Below are 24615 nucleotides of genomic sequence, written 5' to 3'. Positions count from 1 at the left end.
AGAAAGAAAGAAAGAAAGAAAGAAAGAAAGAAAGAAAGACAGACAAAGCAAGCAAGCACAATTTATGTTAAATAATCAATTTAATCTTATTATGACATTCCCTGAAGCTGCAGGTTCAGGGAAGTGGCTTCTTCAGAAGCTCTGTTCCACTCACCTGTGATTCAGAACAACTTCTAAAAATTAGCAGTAACCTTGACTGAAAATTTCTGCCAAATACAGAAGACATTAAGCACAAACAATTCAAATTCAAATCTCAAAGCAGATGGAATATGAATAATAAAAATAATGTTTCAGTAGTAACTCAGTAATAGCATCATATGATTGGACCAATTCACAGCGGTAATTGCAGCTTGGTACGTTATTCGTTCATCTATTTGAAATTTTGGAAGAGATTGCACAGCACTGTTAGGAGGCTTTGAGAGACTGGAGCCCTTTCTGTTGTTTCAATAGTGCCAGCCACAGCATGTTTAAACACTGCTGTTGCTAGCTGGGTGCCAGTGTGGTTTCACTAGCAAGTATGGGCAAGGATATTTTTTAGAAACTGAAAATAATTTCTGCCAAGCCATGAAATTAACTGCTAATTCTATCAACTCCTAAAACAAACAAACAAAAATGCCTCTATTCCTATTTAGTGATTCTGTGTAAAAATCATTCTTATCACAAACATACTTAACTCAAAAACTTTACTGAGAAATATCATGGTGGGGAGCTTAGAGCTATAATCAAAGCAGTAAGTAATCTCTCCGCTCCCCTTCCTTCATTCACCTACAGCCATGGCAAGTCAAAAAGATGGATTCTCAGGAGCACATTCAGATGAATCTGAGACACTGAGAGGAGATCTAAGTAAAGGTGTACTGCCTGGGAAACAGTTATCAACTGTTTGAAGGGCATTCACCATTAAAGATGTTTGCTTTGGGGGTTTTGTTTGTTCATAAAAAGAAAGAGAAGAAAGGGAATGTATTTAGAGATGCATAAAGCCAAATCCATAGTATTTGCATGATTATAAATACTACAATGTATACATAAATCAAGTACCTAGATATGCTATGGTTTCTCCACTGCCAGCCCATAACAAGATTATTGATTTCATGAGAGCTAGGACATTGCCTTCTCTTTGCCATCATTCTCAGTTTTCACTGAGCTTTATTGATATACTCTACACAGGCAGCTGCTCAGTAAGTGCAGTATAGTGTGGTGAGTAAAAGCAAGCCAAATTGCCTGGGGTTCAAATCCCAACCCTAACACTTGCCAGCTGTGACCCTGGACATACCACATAACCTTTCCGTGTCTTACATTCCTTAATTAAATGTAAAGCATTTTGAGGAAATGACTGGTGGTAGTAAATGTTCAATAAATATTGGCAATTATCATTAACTAACTATAACTTATTAACCTTTGTGTGCAAGTGACTCACTGATTGCTTCCTAGAAGAAGAGACTCTAGAATGAAAATGCAGCTTTCAATTAGTAATAGAGAATTAGTCTTTCTTCAAACTCAAGGACATGGTATCAGAACATGGATAATCTGGAGCCATCAAAGTGGTGTCCTCAGAAATAACTGATTGATAGATATTTTATACCTCCTGTAAACTAACCACCAGAAGGGATGCCCTGCGGATCTGCAGGTCTTGGTGACCAAATGGAAAATACACTGATGTACAAATTTGAAGAAATTCAAATTGTGGTATAGTTCTGCCCTTAACTACCTATGTAACTGTGGTATAATCATGTTACCTCTCTGGATTTCAGTGTTTTCATGCATATAATGAGAAGTTTGATCTAGCAGTGCTACCCAGTAGAACTTTCTGCTATGATGAAAATGTTCTGTATCTGCACTGTCAGGTATGGAAGCCACTAGCCACATGTGGCTACTGAGCACTTATAGTGTAGTGAATGCAACTGAGAAGCTGCATTTTTAATTTTAATTTTATTTATTTCTAATTAACATTTAGTTTTACATAACCACAGATGGGTAGTGGCTACCATATTAGATGGCACAGATAGAGTATTTTTTAAGATCTTTTCTGGTTCTAGCATTCTGTGATTCATAGAACTTCTCTAGGTAAAAAATGTGGAAAACAAGTATTATAGTGGATCTTAAAACTTAATTCAGTCTCTAGAATCTGTATACTTTGGAAGGTGGTTAAAAGAGAATATATAAAAAGGGACCTTTAAGAACATAGGTCTTGAGAAGTTAAGAGCACTTCTGCCTAGAGAGAGTGGAGTACTCTAATGACCCCTCTCACCATGATATTTTCCGAATCCTTGACTTTACCTGATTTGAAAGTCTCACTTTCTGAAAAATAATTGTCAATATTAACTGACATTTATTGAGTATTTATTATAGTGTAACTCATTTAATTCCAAATAAGCCTGTTATACAGATATATTATTACTATTATTGACTTACAGATGAAGAAAGTAAGGCAAAGAAAAGTTAAGTGACTTGTCCCAGGCTATCCAACTAGAAATGAATGGGTGCACCAAGATATGAGCCCAGACAATTAACTCCAGAGTCTGCTTTTGTAAAAATGAAAACAAACTTCTTAATGAATAATAATACACATACAGAACAGTGCTCAAATCAAAAGTACACTTGATAAATTTTCACAAAGTGAACATACCCAGATCTTTTCCAGCATCATGGTCCCATTCAGTCCCACCTCAAAGGTTATCAACTATGCCGATTTCTAACACTATAGTTGGTAGAACATATACTTTAAACACTGCATTGTTTATTCCTGAAGACAGTATTAGAAAATCACATCTTTGTAACCAAGAGAGAAAAACAAATACACATTTATAGTAAAAGCAATAGCTATTTATTTGGTGGTCTCAAATCCATCGGTAGTAAAATGGACAATCCATAGATAGGAAAGCTATTCATTCCCTCAATATGTATTTTTTGAGCACCTACTCTACGGCAAGCATTGTGCTAGTGAGCACGGGTATTCAACATTGATCAAAACAGACAGGGTTCCTGCCTCATACAGCATTTAGTCCTTGGCCCAGCTCATCAACCAATGGTCAATTTAGAGCGGAGGGGCTTACTCAGTGGCCTTGGTGGTAGCTAACAAGCTCAGTGGCAATGCCAATGGTGGTGCCAGCGCCTCAGAGAGGAGTTTCCCTGGCTTTGGTCCCTAGAATTTAAGCAGAATGCCCTTCGAGCCTCCTGGAATTTTGGAAAGGTGACAATTAGAGCTCATTGCATAGCTTCACACTAAAAATAACTCTATAAACAATTTCTAAATACTGTCTTTAGAAGCAAAAACTTGAGAAAAGCCTGCAGGCTTAATGTAACCAGAGAGATTACAACATGAGATGGGAAATGTGGGAATATTGTGTGGACAGAAAAAAAAAGGCCACCAGGGAATTCCACCCCAGCTGATGAAGAATGATTGCTCTATAATGACAAGCAACTCAGCAACTCTCACTAATATTTTTAAGAGCAAGAAAGGGGCTGATGCAAGACAGTGAAGAGGGGTACTTCCAACAAACATATTCTAGGATATCCACAAGCAAAGAGACCAGTGACAGTAAGAGAAAAAAAAAGAGTTTCTATGTGTTACTGAGAGCTGAGCTGTGACCTAGGATGTGTAAGTATGCCTGGGGATACTTCAGTCACTGTTCTCCTCTGGCTCAGGGAGAATGTACATGGAAGCCAACTCTTAAACGCACCCGTCTTGCTTTTTCCAAAGTCAGTTTGATCTCCTCCTTGAAATGCATATGCTAATATGACTCTGGGGAATTGTGCAAACCTACCAACACACCACAAGTTCAGCTGTTTAGACACTGTTGGGTTTTCTTAATGCTGAGAAAATAGCATGGGAGCCCTGCAGGAACTGTGCCATCACTGTGTTTTTCTTATCCAAGCTCAGTTCTCACACTAGCTGGAGCTCTTGCATCTACTGTACAATGAAAACATACTGTGGGAACAACCGAAATTGCATCTCGGGGGAGGAGAAGGGGCGCATTATCTCCTGTTATCCAACTCCATGCTCTCCAACCAGTGTTACCCATCCTTGCAACAAATCCACATAGCTAATAGAGCATGACTGGCCCTCAGGGCCCCAGTCTATTTATTATAAACAGTGAATGGGAGTAAGCAGTAAACAGGACTTCCCACCATGAGAAGCTGATTGGGGCTGTGCAGAGGGCTTGCAGGGAAACCCAAGTCCAGAAAGGGCAGCTAGTGTGCAATGAACTGAAAGAGTGGCCCCAGGTTCTTTCCTGTAAATGAGCAAGAGGCAAACTCCCAGGAGCTCTGTGGTGCCAACGAAGAGCAGCCAGGATTAAGCAAGGAATTCTGCACAGTTCAAGAAGTTCTGCCTTGAAGAAAAGTCTGAGCAAGAGAAAAGTCACACTTCCAAAAAGAAAATGTTAGGACATCTAAATCCACAGCTTGTAATCTCTCCTTGCATTGATCTCAGCTTGAATACAATGGGACCTGGCAATCTTCCCACTTGGGTCTTGTGCCTTGACAAACCAGAGTGCAAAAACTAATGCTTCAACTAATGTGGAGCACACCCAAGGCTACTTTGTAAAGGTCTGTGCAATGACCTGCTTCCTGGAGCCCATACAATACTGGTTGGGAAGTTCCCAGAGTCTGCAAATGATAATTTTTTGCCTCTTTGGCTGAGAGACGGTGCTCTCAGAGTGTCCTCTTGGTTTTCTCTTCCTATGGCCAAAATCTCTTTACTCTGCACCCTGTTCTTTTCTTTAAGGGGTTGGGGGCTAGACTCTTCTATTTAATAATTCACTCCTCAAATATTTATTGAGCACCTATTTATGTGTTAGGTACTTTTCTAGGAGCTGAGGATACAGCACACCCAAGACAAAGTTGCTCCCTTCATGGGGATTATATTCTAATGAGGGAAAAGATGAAAGACAAGTAAGTAAATGCATCATTTAGTATCAGGCAGTGATAAGCAGCATACAGAATAAAGAAAGCAAGCTAAAGAGACACAGAGTTATTTCGGATAGGGTGATCAGAGAAAGTCCAAGGAGATGGAATTTCAGCAGAAACCTAATGATGTGAGCAAGCCATGTGGGCACCTAGGAGAAATATGGTCCAGGAATAGCATGGTAGTAGGAATAGAAAGTACAAAGGCTAGAAGGTGGAACCAGGCTAGGCATGCAGGAGGAACAGCAAGGAGACAAGTATGGCTAGAATACAAGAAGCAAAAGGGAAATAACAGAAGATGGTATCAGCATCAGAGAGGAAGGCAAGTGCCTAATCACCTAAGACTCAGGTAAGGATTTTGCATTTCATTCCAGGGGAAAGAGAAGTCATTTGAGCATGGTTAAGATATGATCTTTATTGCTAAACTTTGTGACTCTCAATAGCCCCACTCAATCCAGTGGCCCCACAGTGAGACTGAGAACCAAAGTTCTTGGAGAATACACAGCCAGTGAGGAAAAGAAAAAGACATAATGCCACAGGAGTTCCAATGGATCAAAGCTCAGATGTGACAGCAAGACCATGAGGATTCTTCAATATAATCTCCTGCCCTCTGCCCTTCTCTTTAAAACGGCCCAGTTGCTACTCTTGGGATATGGAGAAATTCTGGGTCCATCATATCTGTACCCTGACCAGCCACAGGTCCCTCTCTGGCATTCACATATGCCTGTGCCCAGCTTCCCACTTCCATTGCCCGCTATTCCCACATGCACCCAAATTTCCTATCACAGTGAATTATGCATCCTCCTTGACTGTTATGCCTCTATACCTGGAATGTGCCCATTATTCTGTCACAGGCGACATTCTCTGCCTTGTATGCCTGAGGAAACACCCACTCGTCCTTTAAGAGTCAGCTTAAATAGTATCTCTTCTGTGAAGGACACACTGTGTTTCTGTTATATGAATCACACTGTACTGGAGTATAGACAGAGACCACGGATAAGAATAAATTATTACACTTGCAGGGAAGGATACCAATTTCAAAAGATGCTGTTCCTGCTTGTTGGGGTGGAGGAGGTACCACACCCTTGGGGTAGAAGAGGTAGGCCACTCTAAGGAAAGATGTGCTGCTAGCGTCCTTCATCAGAGAGGAGGTTGCTTCTGGGGTAGGAAGAGGCAAACAGGGGTGGGGTGGGGGAGATTTCTTAGGGACTGAGGAAATTGGGTTAGACACCCACCCTTGGAAGCTCTGAACTTGTTCCACTAGATGGGGCTGAGCTGACCCTGGCCACTGGGGTTAGGCAGGGAGCTGGCCCAATGTGCTTCCGGGTTTGTGTGCCAGTTCTGTCCTGCTGGAGTGAATTGGTGAAAAGAACAAAGTTTCTACTCCCCGAGGTGAGGACTGTGAGGAGGGCTGCTCCTCTATCAATGAGGAAAATAGAGAAAGCAGAATTGGATGGCTATCTGTTCCAGCTCCCACTCCCCCAACCCCCCCCCCCACCCTGGCCAATGCCAACAGAAGCAATAAAGCACAGAAAGGGGCCTGTTTTTTGGGTATATAACTTCCAATCCAACATCCACAGATATTTTTTTGTATGTAGGGAAACTAAGTTCCAGATTTATTAGAAAGACTTGAGAGTATCTAGTACTATCTAACCCTTTTGCTACAATAAATACCTTGTAGATTCTTGGGCATCTATGGGGGAGGAAAACTGGGAAAGGCTGGAATTCCTACTCTGAGGGACAAACAGAGGTTTAGGATTGTTGAACTTTAGGCCACTGATGTGGATAACATCAACAGACCCAATACCTGCAAGACTGGACTCGCAGATTATGTCATTTTTGGCTTCTCTGCTTCATTCTTCAAGAACAGAGAAGGCATGTTACCCATCTCTTTTCTCCTACAACAATCAAGATGCCTGGCACTTAGTGGATTGTCAATAGATGTGCACTGAACAAACACATGAGTGGGTAAAAAAGGAAGGGGAAAGGAGATAAAGGAGGGGAGGGGAAAGAGGGAGAAAGCCAGGCAAAACTGGCCATATGGGAAACCATTTGTTCAGACCAAAGACTTGTATACCTTCCAACACTTTGAGTCCATAAAGGCAAGTGCTTCACCTGTAAAACCATATACCACTTTTGGTCTTGCCAGAAGAGGTCTTTCCATATCATTTATAGAAGAAATGCTTACCAACCTGTTCTACTACTACTGAAGCAGCTCCACAATTTACTCGTAGATAATCATTGACTAAAGAATATGTGTTTCCTTATATGTTAAAAAAAAAAGAAGAAGAAGAAGATAGTAGGAAGGGAAAAATGAAGGGCGGGAAATTGGAGGGGGAGAAGAACCATGAGAGACTATGGACTCTGAGAAACAAACTGAGGGTTCTAGAGGGGAGGGGGGTCGGGGGGATGGGTTAGTCTGGTGATGGGTATTAAAGAGGGCACGTATTGAATGGAGGACTGGGTGTTATACGCAAACAATGAATCATGGAACACTACATCAAAAACTAATGATGTAATGTATGGTGATTAACATAACATAATAAAATAAAATTTAAAAAAAAAGATGTGTTTCCACCAAATGAGATGTTAAATAAAGTAGCTGCCCTGCATTATGGACAGTCTTAACTCAGAAGAAGACAGCAATCATAGCCTAACAAATAGTAATCCACTTAAATTGAGGTTAAAACCCAAGTAGCTCCTCGTATAAGACCAAAGTCGCTGATATTCCAGACGGGCAACCAAATTCTGAACTTCCCATTGACTTTGTTTAGCAGCCAAAAAGATCATAATTATTATTTTAATAACTGGGAAGAACAGTGGGTTTTTGTTTAAAAGGCATGAGTTTGAGTCCTGACTCTGCCTTCATTTAACTGTGTGACATTGGCCAAATCATTCAGCCACTCTGAGATTTGGTATCCTCATCAGTAAAGGGAAGATAACAATAGTTAACTATTGCTGCTGTGAAGACTAAACAAAATGGTGCATGTGAAATAACTGTGAAGTACTGAACACAATATGAATATAAGTAATTTTGGATACAGTTCTGTTATTAGAATAACAATGGGATAAACCAATATATTTACAACCTATTTACTTTATTGTTATAATTAAAGAATACAGTCAAGGGACAACATTTGAGTTTTGGCAGGAATGTGTATTCTAATCAACATGTATGAAAATTCTTGAGATGTTTTCTTTAATATCATTAATCAGAGTTACAGCAAGTGAAAGAGCCCCTGGGAGAAACATAAAGCCTCTAAGAGTGAAGAGTATTTTTATAATTTATTGCCTTTCATATTTTGCTTTCCAAATCTCTCTCAAAATATTAGTTCCTCATGGCCATTCATACTTTGTAAAATTTTATCTGGCCAGAAGAATAAGGTCTTTCCAGGCATAGCAAGTTCAGAAAGTATAAATACAAAGGTGGATAGAATTGATGACATAAAAATCCTAAATGTCAACAGAGCAAGAAACTGAACAAATAAAGCACAGCTGAAAGACAGAATACAAAGTGGGGTAAAATGTAGCAAACAGAAAAGAGAAAGTGTCAAATTCCTGCATTTATAAGTTTTTAGTACAAAGATTATAAACAATACAATGGCAAAAATGGTCTAATGGCATAGAAAGATAATTAATAAGAGAAGAAACAGAGATGACCAATAAGAAGAATGCCTGATCTCCCTAGAAATTTTTTTTAAGTTTTTATTTATTTATTTGAGAAGGAGAGAGAACGAGTTGTGGGGAGGGTCAGAGGGATAGGGAGAAGCAGACTCCCCACTGAGCAGGGAGCCTGACACAGGGCTCAGGGCTGGATCCTGAGATCATGACCTGAGCCAAAGGCAGACACTTAATCCACTGAGCCTCCCAGCCACCCCTGATCTCCCGGGAATTAAAGGAGTGTAAAGTAAAACAACAAGAAGCTATTTTTCACTTATCAGATGGGCAAAGGTTTAAAAGAATGCTAATACCCTTTGTTGGCGAGGGTGTAGGAAGTGGGCACTCTCATTAACTGTTGGTGGGATTAATTTTGGTACAACCTTACTGAAAGGCAATTTGGCAAGACCCATAAAAATCTAAAATATGTAAACCCTTTGACCCAACTCTTTCACATCTAGATATTTATTCTAAAGAAATCATGAGACAAATGCACAAGATGTCTGTATAAAGTTATCTCTCATGGAGTTATTACAGAAAACTGGAAGCAACTTAAATATCCAGGGGATTATTTCGAATAAATTATGAAACATACATACAGTGGAATACTACAAACAATGATGTCAACCTAGTTACTGATGTGAAAAAGTTATCTGTAATTAAGAGACAAAACAGTAAAAACTATGAATCTGGTTATTATCATTGGGTGAGATAGGGTTGATATTCATTTTATAATTCCCTCAATTGTTCCATTCATGTTTTTATTATACTCTGCATGTAATAACAACTTGTTATATTAAAAGAGATAAAAGCTATTTCCAAAATGATTCTTTTTCAAAGCAATATAGCTATTTTCACAATAACTGTTTTACATCACAATATTTTAAGTATGACTTCCTTTTTTCTTGAAGGTCCCAACTGAGACATATTTGAGATCATTCCAACATAATATTCTCTCTAGGAGAGCATGATTTGTTTTCATCCTCACAGTGTGATATGCTGACATAAAAGCTAAAATAAGAGTCAGCCTCTTTCTCCCCATCCCCCACCAGGAATTGTTGCTCCTTTCCTAATTTTCTATTGCTAGGACAAAACTCAGTTCCTCTTCATTGGATGGTCATGAAGATGAAAAGAGAAATCACATTACAACACTTAGCACAGTACCTGACAAGTAGTTAACACTCATGGATGCTGGTCATTAATATCACCATTTGTCTTAATTATCTGTTGTTGTATAATTAATCCAGTTTCTGTAGATCAGGAATCTGGGGAAGGCTTGGCTGAGTCTCCTGGCTCTAGATCTTGCAGAAGCCTACAGTCGAGGTGTCAGCTGGAACTGTAGTTATCTTACTGATAAATGGGGGGAAGGATCCACTTCCAAGCTCGGTCAAGGTACTGAATTGGCAAGATTTAGCTCTTCATGGGCTGCTGGACTGAAGTCCTGTTTCTCAGTAAGATGGCCCTCAGTTCTTTGCCACATGAGCTTCTCAATAAGCCAGCTAAGAACAGGGTAGCTTGCTTCATCAGAAACAGCAAGTAAAAGGGCAAGAGAGAGTGCCAACATGAGGGAAAGTGCAAGCAAAATGGAATTCACAGACTCTGATAACCTACTATTGGATGTGATAGCCCATCACTTTTCCCATTTTCTATTCCTTAGGAGTAAGTCACTAGTCCCAGCCTACAAACAAGGGGAAGGAATCACACAAGGGAGTGAATACAAGGAGGTAGGGATCATTGGGAGCCATTTTAGAAATAGCCTAACATATTATTTTCCAAGCTTTTCCAAGAAAATACTAACATCTGAGAAGTATATTGTATAACTTCAGTTGACTTATACAAACCCAGACAAATTTCAAAGTGTTTAATTAGAGTTAATGGATCATCCTGCCTGAACTTACCTATTTTAACATGGTGCTAGGGTTCACAGAAAGATCCTAACATAAGGGAAAGAGCTGGTGCTACAAAAGTCTTCTCCAGTATTTATATTACAAAAACAAAAGGGCTTTTTTCCTGTTTGTTTTTCAAATGTAACCCAACTCTCTGCCCTCTAATATACTCCTTAACTAACTTTTAAAGGGATTAGACACCACCTCAACTCTTAGGGTCACTTTCTTCTTAGAGCAAAGAAAGGTGGCCCCACACTCAAGTCCATCTAACTCACAGCCCACCTTCTGGTTCCTAATGGCCCTAGGGCTGCTGTTTATCGTCCCAATTCACCCCAGGTTATGAATACCCCATTTTCTTCACTCCTCATAGCACCAGGGAGACTTTGTCACTTGATTTCAGACAGCAATTCAGTTTTTCTTCGGTCTTTCAATTCTCTTTCCAGATCATACCTAATACTACAAAAACAAAAACAAATGTCTATCAAGAGAAGAATGGATAAATAAATTATAATATTATAATGGGACTACCTTCCATGTGTGGAAGAGCATACAGCAGCGAAAAGAAACTCATTGGACTACAACAACATGGATATATATATTTTTTAATTATGTTGAGTAAAAGACACTAAAAAGTACAACTTTAGAATTTTACATGACTTTCAAGAATAGGCAAAACTAGTCCATGGAGATAGAAGTAAGAATAAATGTTACTTTGCGGGGGGAGGTGGGAAACTATTGAGTGGACAGGGGCATGAGGTAACTTTCTGGAGTGATGGAAATGTTTTAGATCCTGATCTAAGTGATAGCCATATTAGTATATAAATACATAAAAAAAAGTCTTTGACCTGTACACTTAAGATGTCTGCATTTTGTAATGTGGAAATTACACCTCAATAAACACTGAACAAAATTAAAATACTGAAAATGCTTTTTTATAATTAGGCAGAACCTCCTATTCCACTTCCACAGAACACCCAGATAAACTTCAATATTCTACCATGTCCTGTTTGGAGACGTACATCCTCCCATCTTTCCCTGTTGGGAATTACTAAGCAATTCATTTATTCAACTGCTATTTATGCAGCATTCACTATGTCCTCTATAGAGCAGAACTGGATTTGAGGAGCCACAGCTGCAGAAAGAATTAACTACTTTATCCCTAGAGTACACTTGCCCCAGTGACTGGCCCAGGGCACGCAGCCTGGGCTTGCGAGTGGAAACGGATGAGAGCCAACTCCTAATCATACACACAAACTTCTGGTTCAACTAGAAATTCAGGGGCGGGTGCCTTACATACAGACAGGTGAGTGAGTGCAGAGATGGGAGTGCCTTGCCTCCAATTTAATCCCTTGTCCTTTTTCTCATGAGCGTGCTTGACAAAACATGTGATGAGGGATTAAGAGAGGGGGCTAATCTTGACAAACAGAAGGTTGCCAAACCACCTTCAAAGGAGTTGAGATAATTCAACAGGAATCATTTCTTCCCCAAAGAGTACCAAGGAACTGATGGCATCTAGGGTAGTTGTCTAGTTGAGGGTGGAGTCAGAGCCAGCATTGTAGATAAAGGAAGGGAGGTTAGTAAGACAGGTTTTCCAAGCACATGGGAATATGAGGTGGGGAGGTGGCTTGGTGCGTCTCCAGAGTCTGTGCCAGCTGAGGGTATTTGGTACCAAAGTTTTCAGGGAAATTCTCCTAAATATCTTCCAAGTTCCTATTCTTTGAAACAGAATTAAACCAGGCTCCATCCATTGTTAAAGACACAATCAGCATCTCATTGGTGTTCACCAAAGATTGTACTCTTTTTTTCCTAAATGAGCCAACAACCAAGGTTTGTTTTAGGAATTACAAGCTTTAATGTAGAGAAACAATGTTATGTATAAAATGTGGGTGAATCCCATTCCATTGTTCTTTGTTCACAGTCTCATTATCGTCAACTTCTAAGGATGCTGATACCTTCTCTTACCTTCAACATTTATAACCTTACACCAGAAATACCAATGACTTTTAAAATATTATGTATTTGTGGCATTTTTATAATGACAAACTTTGCTATTTAAGACTTTTAGGAGCAAGCACTCATACACACAATTGTTTAAATCAGCTTATAATATAAACTGTTAGAAGTATGCACATAGACAGAATACCCTAAAGTTAGTAAAAATATAAGATTAAATAAACACATGTCAATTTTAAATGAATATTGATTCTTTTAAAATAATACCTAGGAAGATACTTATTCCAACAAAAACTCCTCTTTGAAATTCTTCCTAGAGCTAGTTTGTCAGTGGCACATAATACAGTGACAGATAATAATTGCTTCTCGGCCTTTTGGCTAAGATCAAGTGTAATACAGTGACAGATAAGATGAAACTCATTATTTTATAATTACAACTTTCTTTAATTAAGAAAGATGTTGGCCCAGCTTATAATCAAAATCAAAACCACCATTAAAGAGGATGATACACTATAACTGAGGCAATTTTAAAATAGCCATGGTTCAAAAGTGTAATTTAAAAAAAAAAGGTGTTGGGGCACCTGGGTGGCTCAGTCGATTGAGCAGCTGCCTTCGGCTCAGGTCATGATCCTGGGGTCCTGGGATTGGGAGCCCCACATCGGGCTCCCTGCTCAGCGGAGAGCCTGCTTCTCCCTTTCCCTCTGCCTGCCTCTCTGCCTACTTGTGTGCTCTCTCTCTTTCTCTGTCAAATAAATAAATAAAATCTTTAAAAAAATTAAAAAACAAATGTGGGGGCACCTGAGTGGTTCAGTTGGTTAAGCGTCAGACTCTTGATTTAGGCTCAGGTCATGATCTCAGAGTTGTGAGACTGAGCCCCAAAATGGGCTCCATGCTCAGTAGGGAGCCTGCTTGGGATTCTCTCTCCCCCTCTTCCCCTCCCTCCTCTCTCTAAAATAAATAAATAAGTAAATAAATCTTAAAAAAAAAAGTGTGGTAAGCAATGGCAGCATTATAGATATGTGACAAACCTCCCAAGCTATTCTTTAAAGGAAACAATAGTCATTTTTGATAATAGACCTTTTGTGAATTTTTTTTAAAAAGGAGAGAAACTCACCCAATCTCATTCTAGTGTTATCATTCCTCTACCAATGAGTACATATGCACATTTAAACCATGTATCTCACCCTCACTCTATGAATGAACCTTTTTAGTTTTTTAAAATAAAATTTATAAATTTTCCTGTTAATAAATTAATATAAATTAATCAAAGAGTTTGGGGAAACATGGAAGAGTATAAAGAGGAAAATATAATCATCTACTATCCCACCACCAAGAGACTAATAATTTTAAAGGTGAATTTTCTACATACCTAGCTGAGATGGCCCAGTTGATTGAGAAATAACATTCCGGAAAATTTGCATTTATCCTGGAAAAACTGAACGCTGGGGGGAGAAAATCAAGTTATAACATTCTCTCTACAAGTCAGTCGTCAAGTAATTAATGCCAAACATATGGATGCCTTTGTTGTTAGGAATTCTTGGTCTATCATCTGAAGAAGTAGTGCTTTTCTCACTTCAGAAAGCTGTGTCTCACAGAATGAAACAAGCCAAGGGGTGTTTGTCTTTCCAAGCAAATTGGGCTCCGTAAAGACAGAAGAGGAGGTACTATCAGCTTTTTCAATACAATTGGAGCCACTGAAACCTCCCATCCATTAGCTATGGTCAAATCCAAACAATCCTGCCAACATCTAGACTCCAGAAACAAAGGGCTCTACTCTTCCCAGGGGCCCTGAATTTACCTGAATTCTTGACAAAGAATTTCCAGAGTCCTAAAGTGTAAACCCTAAGTTTACTACTAATTACTATAATTGTGAGCCAACAGGTATATGGCACCTGAATTCCTCCATCTACATTACTAGAAGTCCATATAAAACCAACTGAATAAGGACTTCCTCTTTACCATCCTCCTGTATTCCTCTGGCCATGCTGATGCTCTTCCTCTGTGTCTCAGTCCCTGAGCTGAGTGCTGACTCTATGAATCTGCAGCAAAGTGGGGACTAGTCTGGGTTGGAAAGGCAGACCTCAGAGATACTAGCATACAGTTAAGGTTGAAGTAATAGGACTAGATCACATCTCCAAGGAAGAGTATGTAGAGTAAGAAAAGGGAAAGACCACGATGGAGACCTGAGGAACCCTTAAAGTCTGGAAAGACATGGTGACTAACAAAAATAGGGGTCAAGGAACAGGGGCATGCATGATGGTATCTGTATTCTGAATGCATACTATGTTATCATTATTTGTTATAAAAATCTCCTTTATATTGAATATCTCAATAGCAAGAACTTTGTTTTATTTATCTTTGGGTCTTCTTTAGCACCCAGCAGATGTGTAATTGTATCTACAGAAGAGAGGGTAGAAGAAGGAAAGGGTAGAAGTAGAAAAGAAGGAAAAAAATGGAAGAGATGAAGTGAAACTAGGAAGACAGGAAGGAGAAAAACAACCAAAGAGGTAATATTTCCACAAGGATTCCCTGTGTAGCCTGCTTGTTATAAACAGAACTGTGGTGACCAAGTCATGCTCTGAACCGAAAGAAGCAGAGCAAGAAGCTTGGATACAGAGCATTTCAATGCATATCCAGCAGAATTTACTGCTGAGGAAACTCAAGGCCAACTCCAGGGAACCAGCCTCCAGAGCAGAGTCCTGCTCCCACTCAGAGTACCCAGTGCTTCTACGTGTACCTGAAAAAATAGTGGTAACTTTAGTAAAGTCAAGCTTTCTGAAGTGAAGACATCTTCACTGGTTCTTTAGGCTGCTGAAAGGAAAAGCAATAAAATAGATCTTAGGAACTCAGTTGGCTCAGTACTAAAAAGAAGGCACAAGTGACTTAATAGCAGCCAGATAAATCTGTGTTTACAATTTTCCACTTACAGCGGCTTGCAGGAGATAAGACTGTGAGGTGGCAAAGGGAGAGCAGAAAGGTGCTGCTTCAGAAGGCATTCATACTGCCCTGTTAGTGGATTCCCCACAACAATGGCAAATGATAGCTCCCCAAATGGCTGTGGTCTGCATCATCTAAAAACTCCTACTTATTTTCTCCCAACCAAAGTTTATCTCCACTTGACTTTGTAGGTCCTTGAAGCTAATAAATTATAGAACTACTTGCCCAGGAAAATATTTTTTATGGAAAGAATCTATTGTAATCTAGAGGAAACACTCATTGTCTGAATTCCAACAAACCTGTTCCATGATATGTTTGAGTTCTCACACTCTGCCCAAAACCAAGACATGTACCATGAATAGAAACAGTTTAAGGCCCTTGATCCAAGACTCACACTGTATTGCAAATTCAGTTCTCTACTTGGAAGGTTGGGTGAGGGAACAGGGAGGTTCAGAAAAATCTTTTTATCTGGCCATATTTGAAACTCTTTGTTTAGTCTGAAGAAATCCAAATGATACAGTACTTAAGATTCTGTACTTTTTCACTTTGGCTTTGTGTATGCTGCATGCACCAAAAAACTGTCAAAGTACAAAACTCATTTCTAGAACAACTTAGAGCCAGCCCACACCAAACAATGAATTAAAATACTGTGTTGCTTTTCTGTAGTTCCTTCTGAGCACAACATTAATTTTCTGGGTACTTACAGGAATTTCCTTAACAACTCAGTCAGATAATACTTGCCCCCATTTTCCAAATGAAAAACTATTTTGAAAAATGGCATAGCATAGCCTATTTTATGGGGTCCTCATTACCTATCCAATTTTCCCCTCCACTTACCTTCCTATCACTCCCCTCCAAGAGAGGCATGAAAAACCAACCATTTCTTTACAGCATGCATACATATACATACACAAGCATAGATACCCACTGTGTGGACTGCACTTTCTTATTTTCTATAATCTTGATACTCTGGCATTTCAGGTGCTGATCTTAGTAAGACTGTCCCTCCCAGGACTAATTCCTAGAGATAACACATTCCTTCCCTGGGAGAGAGCCTTTAATGAACAAACCAACCAATCCAGAGTTCATATTCCCAAACTTCTCCTTCATCAAATTCTCAAACACCAAGCCAATGATCCCCTTGCCTTAAGTCACCCCAGGGCCAGGTACCAGACAACTAGGAACCACACTTATAACCCTGATGCCACCCAAATTACACAAATTATTCAATCCTAAACTTAGGGTACCTTCCCTGTTTCACCCATTTCTTCCCACCAAAATCCCAGTAAAGGTTCTGAGCCCTATCTGCCTCCTGATTAATCCTGTTGTTTCCCTGTATGGCCTTGCATGGCCTGGTATGCTATGCCTTGTGTTTCTAGGGATCTGTGAGTATAAAATTCTTCCTCTGTAACAATCATTTCTGGGTCTGTGTGTCTTACCATACCTGATAAGAACAAATTGTGGGTACATTTTTAACATATCCACATTCTGATAAAATCCAATAACCTAAGTGTTTTAGAATTCACTCACTTTTACTAGGTCACCTAAAAATAGAGGGACAAGGATGAGAAATTCTAGTTCAAGACTCTAATCACTAGGGAAGAAAGCATCCTCTAAGTACTATCTTAAATCTCATTCTATCTAACTGCAAATGAGAGTCCTTACTTTAAGTGCTAGGCCTGTGAACACAATTGTATTTTTATGAATCTGTTTATATAACATGTACATGCACATGTGCTGTGAGCTTCCCAAGGCCAAGCATGATAACTCACACTTTTTTGCTTCTCCTAGCACAGGGAAGGATCAAATTGCATAAACAGTATTTTTTAGTGATTAATACATGGCCACTGAAGTTACAGTTTGGACCAAGTTGTGGATCTGTTACTTACTACCTTAAGCAAGAAGTTAACTCATGGCTCAATTTCGTCAACTATAAAATAGATATAATGATATGGCATACCTCATACAATTAAATTAGTAATATATGTAATAAACTTAGCAAAATTCCTAGAATACAGAAAGCTTTCAATAGGGGCACCTGGGTGGCTCAGTCGATTAAGCATCCGACTCTTGATTTTGGCTCAGGTCATGATCTTAGAGTCATGAGATCAAGCCCCACATGGGTCTCCCCGCTAGGTGTGGAGCCTGCTTAAGATTCCCTCTCTCCCTCTCCCTCTGCCCCCCCCACCACTCGCACACAAGTGCATGCTCTCTCTCTCTCTAAAATAAAATTAAAATTAAAAATTAAAAAAGGAAAGCCTTTGATATATATTTTCTAATATTATTGTGGTGGGTACTTTAAAGCCACAGGTTAAATAGCACTTAAGACAAAGTCTCTTCTTACTATGGTCATATTGTTTACATCTACCCATCAGTTTAATTAGGAAAAATAAAACAGAAAGAATATTTATTAAGTAATTTCTGTAAATCAGACACTGAGCTAGACCCTTTGCTTTACTTCATCTAATCTTCTTACAAACACTATGAGGTAACATCATATCTGCCCTACAAATGAGGTGACTAAAGCTCAGAAAGACCAGTCTCTTCATAATAACCCAACTTTTAAGTAGCAGAGTCAGGATTTGAATAAAAATCTGTCTAATTCTCAAGCCCACTGGTCCTTGTTTCCTCCCAAGTAGAACTGAAATCCAACATCCTAGGAAAGTTCAATTATTATGGGAGCTTCTGGGAACTGGCAGAGAGCAGAGATAATATAGTGATATGCTCCTTGGCAGAGAAAATATCCAGGGTTGCCCCTTTGTAAACAAAAAAACATGGGAATAGAGATAGAAGCACTGAGAGAAAATATGAAAAGACAGAAGTAGATGAAACAAGAACTGGAAGAATTTAGAAATGAAGTAGAAAAAAAATTATAGTATCACACAAACGAAGTTTACATTAAATGCAGCAATAAGGAGAGTAAGCCCTGACACAGATACAGTAAAACACATGGAGGATGTGGTTAGAAAAGTGAGTAAAATAAAATGGAAGTAAAAAAATGGTTAAAAAAAAAGTTCAGAGAAGAAGATGATAAATATGGAAGAAACTAAGAAAACATGAGTGAAGTGACATTCCTGAAGAAGAAAACCCAAATAATGGAATAGAAAAATATTTCAAGATACAATTCAAAGTGACTTCTACTCACTATCTCAGGTAGCATCCTCCTAGGACAAGTTAGTTCTTGCAGGGGGATTTTGTCATTCTCTACAGAGTTAGACCAAATCAAGCTCTTCTTCAAATGCAGCTCTATCAGCCAATCCCAAGACTGCAATGGTTTGGATAATAAAATTGAGTCCTCAGGTAGAAAAGCTATATACATTTTTTCCAAAAGAAAGATTAATCTACAAATTAAAATTAAAAGATACATCTCATTCCTAGAAAAAATATCAGAACAATTGTTCAACTTCAAAGATGAAAAAGAATCCTTTTAGTATCCTGAAAAAAAAATCAAGTCACTTATAGAGGGTGAAAAAAAATCAGTGCTAGAAAACAGTAAAGCAATGCCAACAAAGTCCTCAAGAAAAGAAAGTGTGACCCAAGAATTTTATTATCCACCAATACAAGTGTAAAAACAATAGGTAAAGGCTTCTGAAAATGCAAGAGTTCAGTGGCTATAGTTTTTCACTTGTGGAAGCTACTAGAAACAAAGTATTACTTAACCACAAGAACTGAAATTCTTCATTAAAAGAACTGCTGGTTATTTTGTGTATTTCATCCAGTCAACCAAAGGAGAATAACTAGAACAAATATGGGTATTTATTTACACAACAGAAGGTAAATGTTATAAATCCTGGGAATGTATATGTGATAAAATTAATAACATATTTAAAGTAAAGGAGAAGGGAAGATACGTGGTGACATCAGTACAACTGTGTTTGGCTCTTGTACAGTCAGAATTAAAGACCCCAACCACAAATCTAAGGGGTGGACCCTGGAAGCCAGAACACAAGGGGAAAGTTGTAAGTAACTATTTCCCATCAGACCTCAGCCCTGACAAGAAAACTGTGGTCGGAGAGCCTCAATGAGGGAACTCTAAGGAACTTTCAACAGTGTCCCAGGAGAGTGTCAGTGTTTGGACATCTGTTGTCTTAGGCTGGATTACTGAGAAGCAGACCCTAAAATGAGGGTTCATGTGCAAGTAAGTGATTTATTAAGGAAGTACACTCAGAGAATCTGGTAAGGGTGGGGAAGGGGTAGATAGGAAAGGAAAAGAGAAGAAGCCAAGGGAGGATACGATTTTCAGCATAGTCTCAGCCTCATGCTGATCTTGAAGGGAACTCTGGAGCATAAATTACATCTCAAGAGTTTGTCCCCTCTTGTACCAAGGGAGTAATAAGGCTTTTGTTCTCCTGTTCCAGTCACTCACTAGCTGTGAGGGAAAGGAGGAAGACATAAACTTCCAGACTACCAGGTTCCTGTACAGATCTCTACACTTTTGGGGGAAGAGACTACAGTAGCCCAAGGGTGTTCCTATAAAGAAAGTTGCAGAGGCAACCCCCCCGCCCCAGCCCACCAACCCTGGAAGAGCCGAGAAAACAGGGTGAGTGTAGAGGAGCAGCAGAAGAGCAAGGCTGGGAAATGTGGGAAGGCAGGCTAAGCCCCAAAGCACATCTGAGCCAGAGCCAAGTCCCAGCTAGCTAAGGGGAGATGTTTCCATTGGGAAGAGAGAATGATGTTTTGATTCTATATTAACCCATACTCTTTAAATGAAAGTGAGACTATCTATTAATACCTAAAAGTGACTAATAAAACTAAGGGATGTATCAGAGAATTCATCCATGGGCAGGCAAAGAAACAACAGTAAATTTCAAGAGTTGATGATAAGCAGAAATAAAGTTACTTGTTTATACCCTCCAACTACAACTCATTCAAAACACTGCTTACACATGTGTGCTATATACCCCATAAATTTGCTTATATTCACATAGGTTAGCTTTGGAAAAATATGCAACAAATCAGTAACAGCAGTTACCCCTGGGAAAGGGAACCAGGTGACTTTGAGGCAGTCAATAATTTATTTAAAAAAATAAAATCATTTAATTTCAAAATCTTTTAACTAATAAGGAAAACAAGCAAACAAAATCAAATGGGAAAGTACCTTGAGTTCTATGCACTACACAATAAATGAATAGTATTCTTGCACAGAATATTCACCTAAGTATCCTCACTGCAACTCAAAGTAAATGTGAATCACCTACCACTACACATCTATTAGAATGGATAAAATTACAAAGTCTGACCATACCAAGTGTTGGCTAGGGTGTGGAGGAACTGGAACTCTCATACATGCTGGTGAGACTATAAAATGATGCAATCACTTCAGAAAACAGTTTGACAGTTTATTCAAAAAATTATATATACACCAACCATAGGATCTAGCCATTCTATACCTAAGTATTTACCCCAGAGAAAAGGGAAACTATGTCCATACAAGACTTACACACAAATAGTAACAGCTTTATTTGTAATAGCCAAAAAATAAGAGCAACCCAAACATCAAATCAACAGCTGAATGGATAAAATGTGGTAGAGTATACCATGGAGTACTACTCAACAATAAAAAGAAATAACTATTAAGGCATATAATATCAATGGCTGAGGGGATCTTATGGGCCAGGCACGTTACACTGTTTCATTTTAGCCTCATGGGGACCCTATAAGCTAAGTACTACTCTCTTGAGTTGAGAAAACTGAAGCTTAGGGAAATAAGCAATTTGTCTGGGCTCATACAGTTGGACATAGACCAAGCCAGTCTCACAGAGGGTTTTCACACACACACTTTACTCAGCAGAGTGCTTTGGGTTCCTTCAACCCATCAACCTCTTCCAGGTGAAGCTGTACCATCTAGGAGATGACCTCCAAAAATGGGAAGGGGTTCAGAGTTTATGGGGAGAGGGTAACCGTAAAGGAGAAAGAAACTTTTTCTTTTTACAGATAATGCCCCAGAGGACTCACCCTTTCTTATCACTCAGCTCCAAATTTTCAAGTCTTAATCTTGATGTGTCAGATCTGGGGACCCGTTCAAGTGCTCCCCAGAGAGGCTGCCCTTCTGTCTCAAGACACAGGTCCATACAAGCAGCAGCTCCACCTGGGCACCTATTACCAAAGCAAGCTGCAATTTGATATTCTCTTACTGTTTACTTCTGCCTTAATTACAGGGTGGGGGAAAGAGCACCTAAAGTTTGCCAAAAACTTCAGTGATTTTTTTTTTTAAGTTCCTTCCTTTCTTTCCAGTTGTTCAACTCTGTTGGGAAAGGCAAAAGGAATGCTTTCAGAACTGAGTTTGCTGCTGAGTTGCCAGGGTTTAGAGATCTCTGCAAAGGTCATTGTTTTCTGTAAAGGTCATTGTCTTTTCATGAAAACCCCGGCAAAGCATGCCAATGCAGGAAAACCACCAGCTTGCCAAATGTCCAGTGTCCCAGTCACCTGCTCTTCCTGCCCTAGGAAGGATGTGGATGATCTCTGGAGTAAAGACATTGGATTGGTTTTGTTCCTTTCTTGCTCTTAAATCAGCTGCAAAATGCATGAACAAAGCACACACAGTACAATTCTCAGAGCCCTGTGCAGCCTCCTCGTCAAACACCAGCAGCTGCTGGGTGTAGCACGGACCAAGATAAGCAATATGACATTTGTGGCCATTCTACACTGCATCCTGAGTGTAGATCATTGTCTTTCAATGGAATTTCTGGGGTTTCAAGCCTTGAAGAATACCCCACCAGTGAAAATACGAAGTGAGGGTGAGTTCCGGGCAGGGGGTCCTGGGTGGGGTGGGGGGTGTACAGCAGGAATGGCAGGCAGAATCAAGAAACCCAATCACGAGTTACTTGCTCTTTGGAAAAGCAGCTCTGTTAACAAGAGAATTAGGGCAGGATGATTTTGGCAAGCCTCATGTTATGTTAGCTGCACAAACTTTTCCTTTCCTCTTATGCTGCCTCTTAATAATTGGGTGGGAGCTTCTTTTCACATTTGACAAAGAGGCGATTCCTGTCAGATGTTTTTCAGAGGGGTTCCACCTCAGGTTTGCCAAGCACACACAATTCCAGATGCAACTCAGAGTCTATTTAGTTTGAGAAGATTCAACTTTGCAGCTTTCTTGCCATTGGCAGGGTTTTCACTCTCTTCCTTTTCTCACGGTTTTCTCACATTACTTTAAGGGAATCTTAACCTTATCTCCACACCAGGTCTTCATAAAAAATATAATGGAGTGAAGAAAACACTCAGAGTGTTACCGGCGGCAGGTGGCATCTAGCTGGAAGCTGCCAAACCATATGAACGTGTCCTAATTGGAGACATTTCCGTTCCCCCACTGGGTGCCTCTAATTTACCTCTCTATAGGCAGATATTAATTTTCATACCCATGGTGGGGCTTGATGGAGGAAATTACTTCAACTACTTCCTTTCTATCTTCCTGCCTATTCCAATAGCCTCTTTGTCTCCTTCCCTTCCTCCCACAGCCCTGCTTCAGCCACCCATCAGCAAGCAACAAATACAAATATAGCTCTCAGTGGTGTTCCTGCATCTAAAAGACAGGTCCCCATAAACAGTCTGCACAGACCCCATTCCAATCCCTGCACCCAGGCCACTACCCCTAAGAGTGTTCTCATCACCATATGAGGCTAGGGCCAAGATGGGTATTAAATATTACAGGGCTATGGTGGAGAAATTGCCCCCATACTGATCATGCAAAAAAAAAAAAAAAAGGTAAAAGAAAAAATGAAAAAAAAAATCCTCTCCAAAGAAAATATCCCTAGAAAAAGTTTGTTTAAAAAAGGTGATGAAACATATAAAACTTTCACTTAATATAGATTATTTAAATATATGTGTACATATCCTTTCCTCCATCCCTTTCATTCATTCATTTAATTTATACCCATTTAGAGTATATTATATGCCAAGCACCATTCTAGGCACTGGAGATTTGGCAGAAAAGAAACTAAATTCCCTGCCCTGGGATATAAAGAAAAAGTAAGTAAAGAGGGAGACAGAAAGTGATGGACACTGGGAATTTTAGATAGGCATTCATGGAGGACCTCACTGAGAAGGTGGCAGCTGAGCAGAGACCTCAAGGAAGTGAGATATGAGCCATAAAGATATCTGAGAGAACACTCCATGCAGAGGGGAAAGCAAATGTAAATGTCCTGGGGTGAGAGTGACCTTGGTACACTCAAGGGACAGCAAGGAGGCCATTGTGGTTGGAGTAGAAGGAACAAGGAGAAAGGAAAAGGAAACAAGGTCATAGATGAGGGGACCATGATAGTGTAGGCTCAGAATGAAATTGGCAGACTGGCAAGTTCTGAGCAGAGGAGAGATGCCATCTAAATAATGGTGTAGAAAGATCTCTTTGGCTGCTGGGTAGGAAGAGATTGAGTAGACAGGGATAGAAACAGGTAGCCCAGTTCAGAGGTAACTGCAGTAATCCAGGGAATAGGTAATGGTGCTGGGATAAGGTGGTAACAGTAGAGATAGCAGGAGAGGAGAGTTTCTGGATATAATGAGAAGACAGAGCTACAGGATTTGCTGATGTATTGGGTTGACTGCATGTTCTTGGTACTGAAACATCAGAAATGGGGGCCTCTTGAATTCTGGTGCTTCGGCAAGGGGCAAAGGCTCCATTTACTGAGTACCTGCTATGTGCCAGTTGCAGCCTTAGGTACTTTCACAAAAAAATTCCTCCTTATAAGTCTACAGTAGGTTTGACTATTTCCATTTCACAGATGAGGAAAGGGAAATAGATCTGAGTCAGTGTCAGCCAGAACCCAGAGCCCATCACCCTGAGCCCCTTATAGAGGGACATCCCCTGGGGGTGTGCAGAGCAGAAGGCTTGGTGGGTGTCCATGAGCTCAGCAGGAGTGGGCACCAAAGTTAGGGAGACCTGACATCCTCCCTGACTGCTGTGGCTTCTCATCAGAACTCCAGGGTGGAGCTGCAAGTCCAGAGTGTGACCCAGCCCTGAGCTTCCTCAAGGGGATCCAGGATGCAATTGCTAGGACTGCAGTTGCCAGAGGTGGGAAAGCCTACTGGGCAAAGGCAGGAGATCTTGGTGACCCTTCCAAGCCCAAGCCCAGCTTTGCTGTACAGACAGGGAGGGCACCACCAGCTTCTGCCAGTAGTCCCTGCAGCCAAAGCTGCCTGAAATTCAGACTTTCCACATTTTGGTCTCCACACCCCAAAAGTTTCAGCTAGCCATCCTGGGAGGAGCCCAGACGTTGCTGTCTGAAGGCCAGCAAGTGTTGTTTGGAGGAAATGGGCCCACTCAACCCAAGTGCACCTGCACTGGGCG

General features: G+C 40.0%; 1 protein-coding gene and 1 pseudogene across 24 annotated transcripts in view; one reads left to right on the top strand and one right to left on the bottom strand.

The window, feature by feature from the left end:
• Nucleotides 1–24615, bottom strand: part of ANKRD55 (ankyrin repeat domain 55) — a 496355-nt gene that overhangs the window by 393448 nt on the left and 78292 nt on the right. The window lies entirely within an intron of this gene.
• On the top strand, nt 12757–12840 carry LOC112839517 (U2 spliceosomal RNA; annotated as a pseudogene).

The sequence above is a fragment of the Callorhinus ursinus genome, unplaced genomic scaffold, assembly GCF_003265705.2.
Source record: "Callorhinus ursinus isolate GAN/ISIS: 27379988/994484 unplaced genomic scaffold, GSC_fseal_2.0 scaffold23, whole genome shotgun sequence".
Taxonomy (NCBI): domain Eukaryota; kingdom Metazoa; phylum Chordata; class Mammalia; order Carnivora; family Otariidae; genus Callorhinus; species Callorhinus ursinus.
This window is presented reverse-complemented; position numbering and strand designations above follow the sequence as displayed.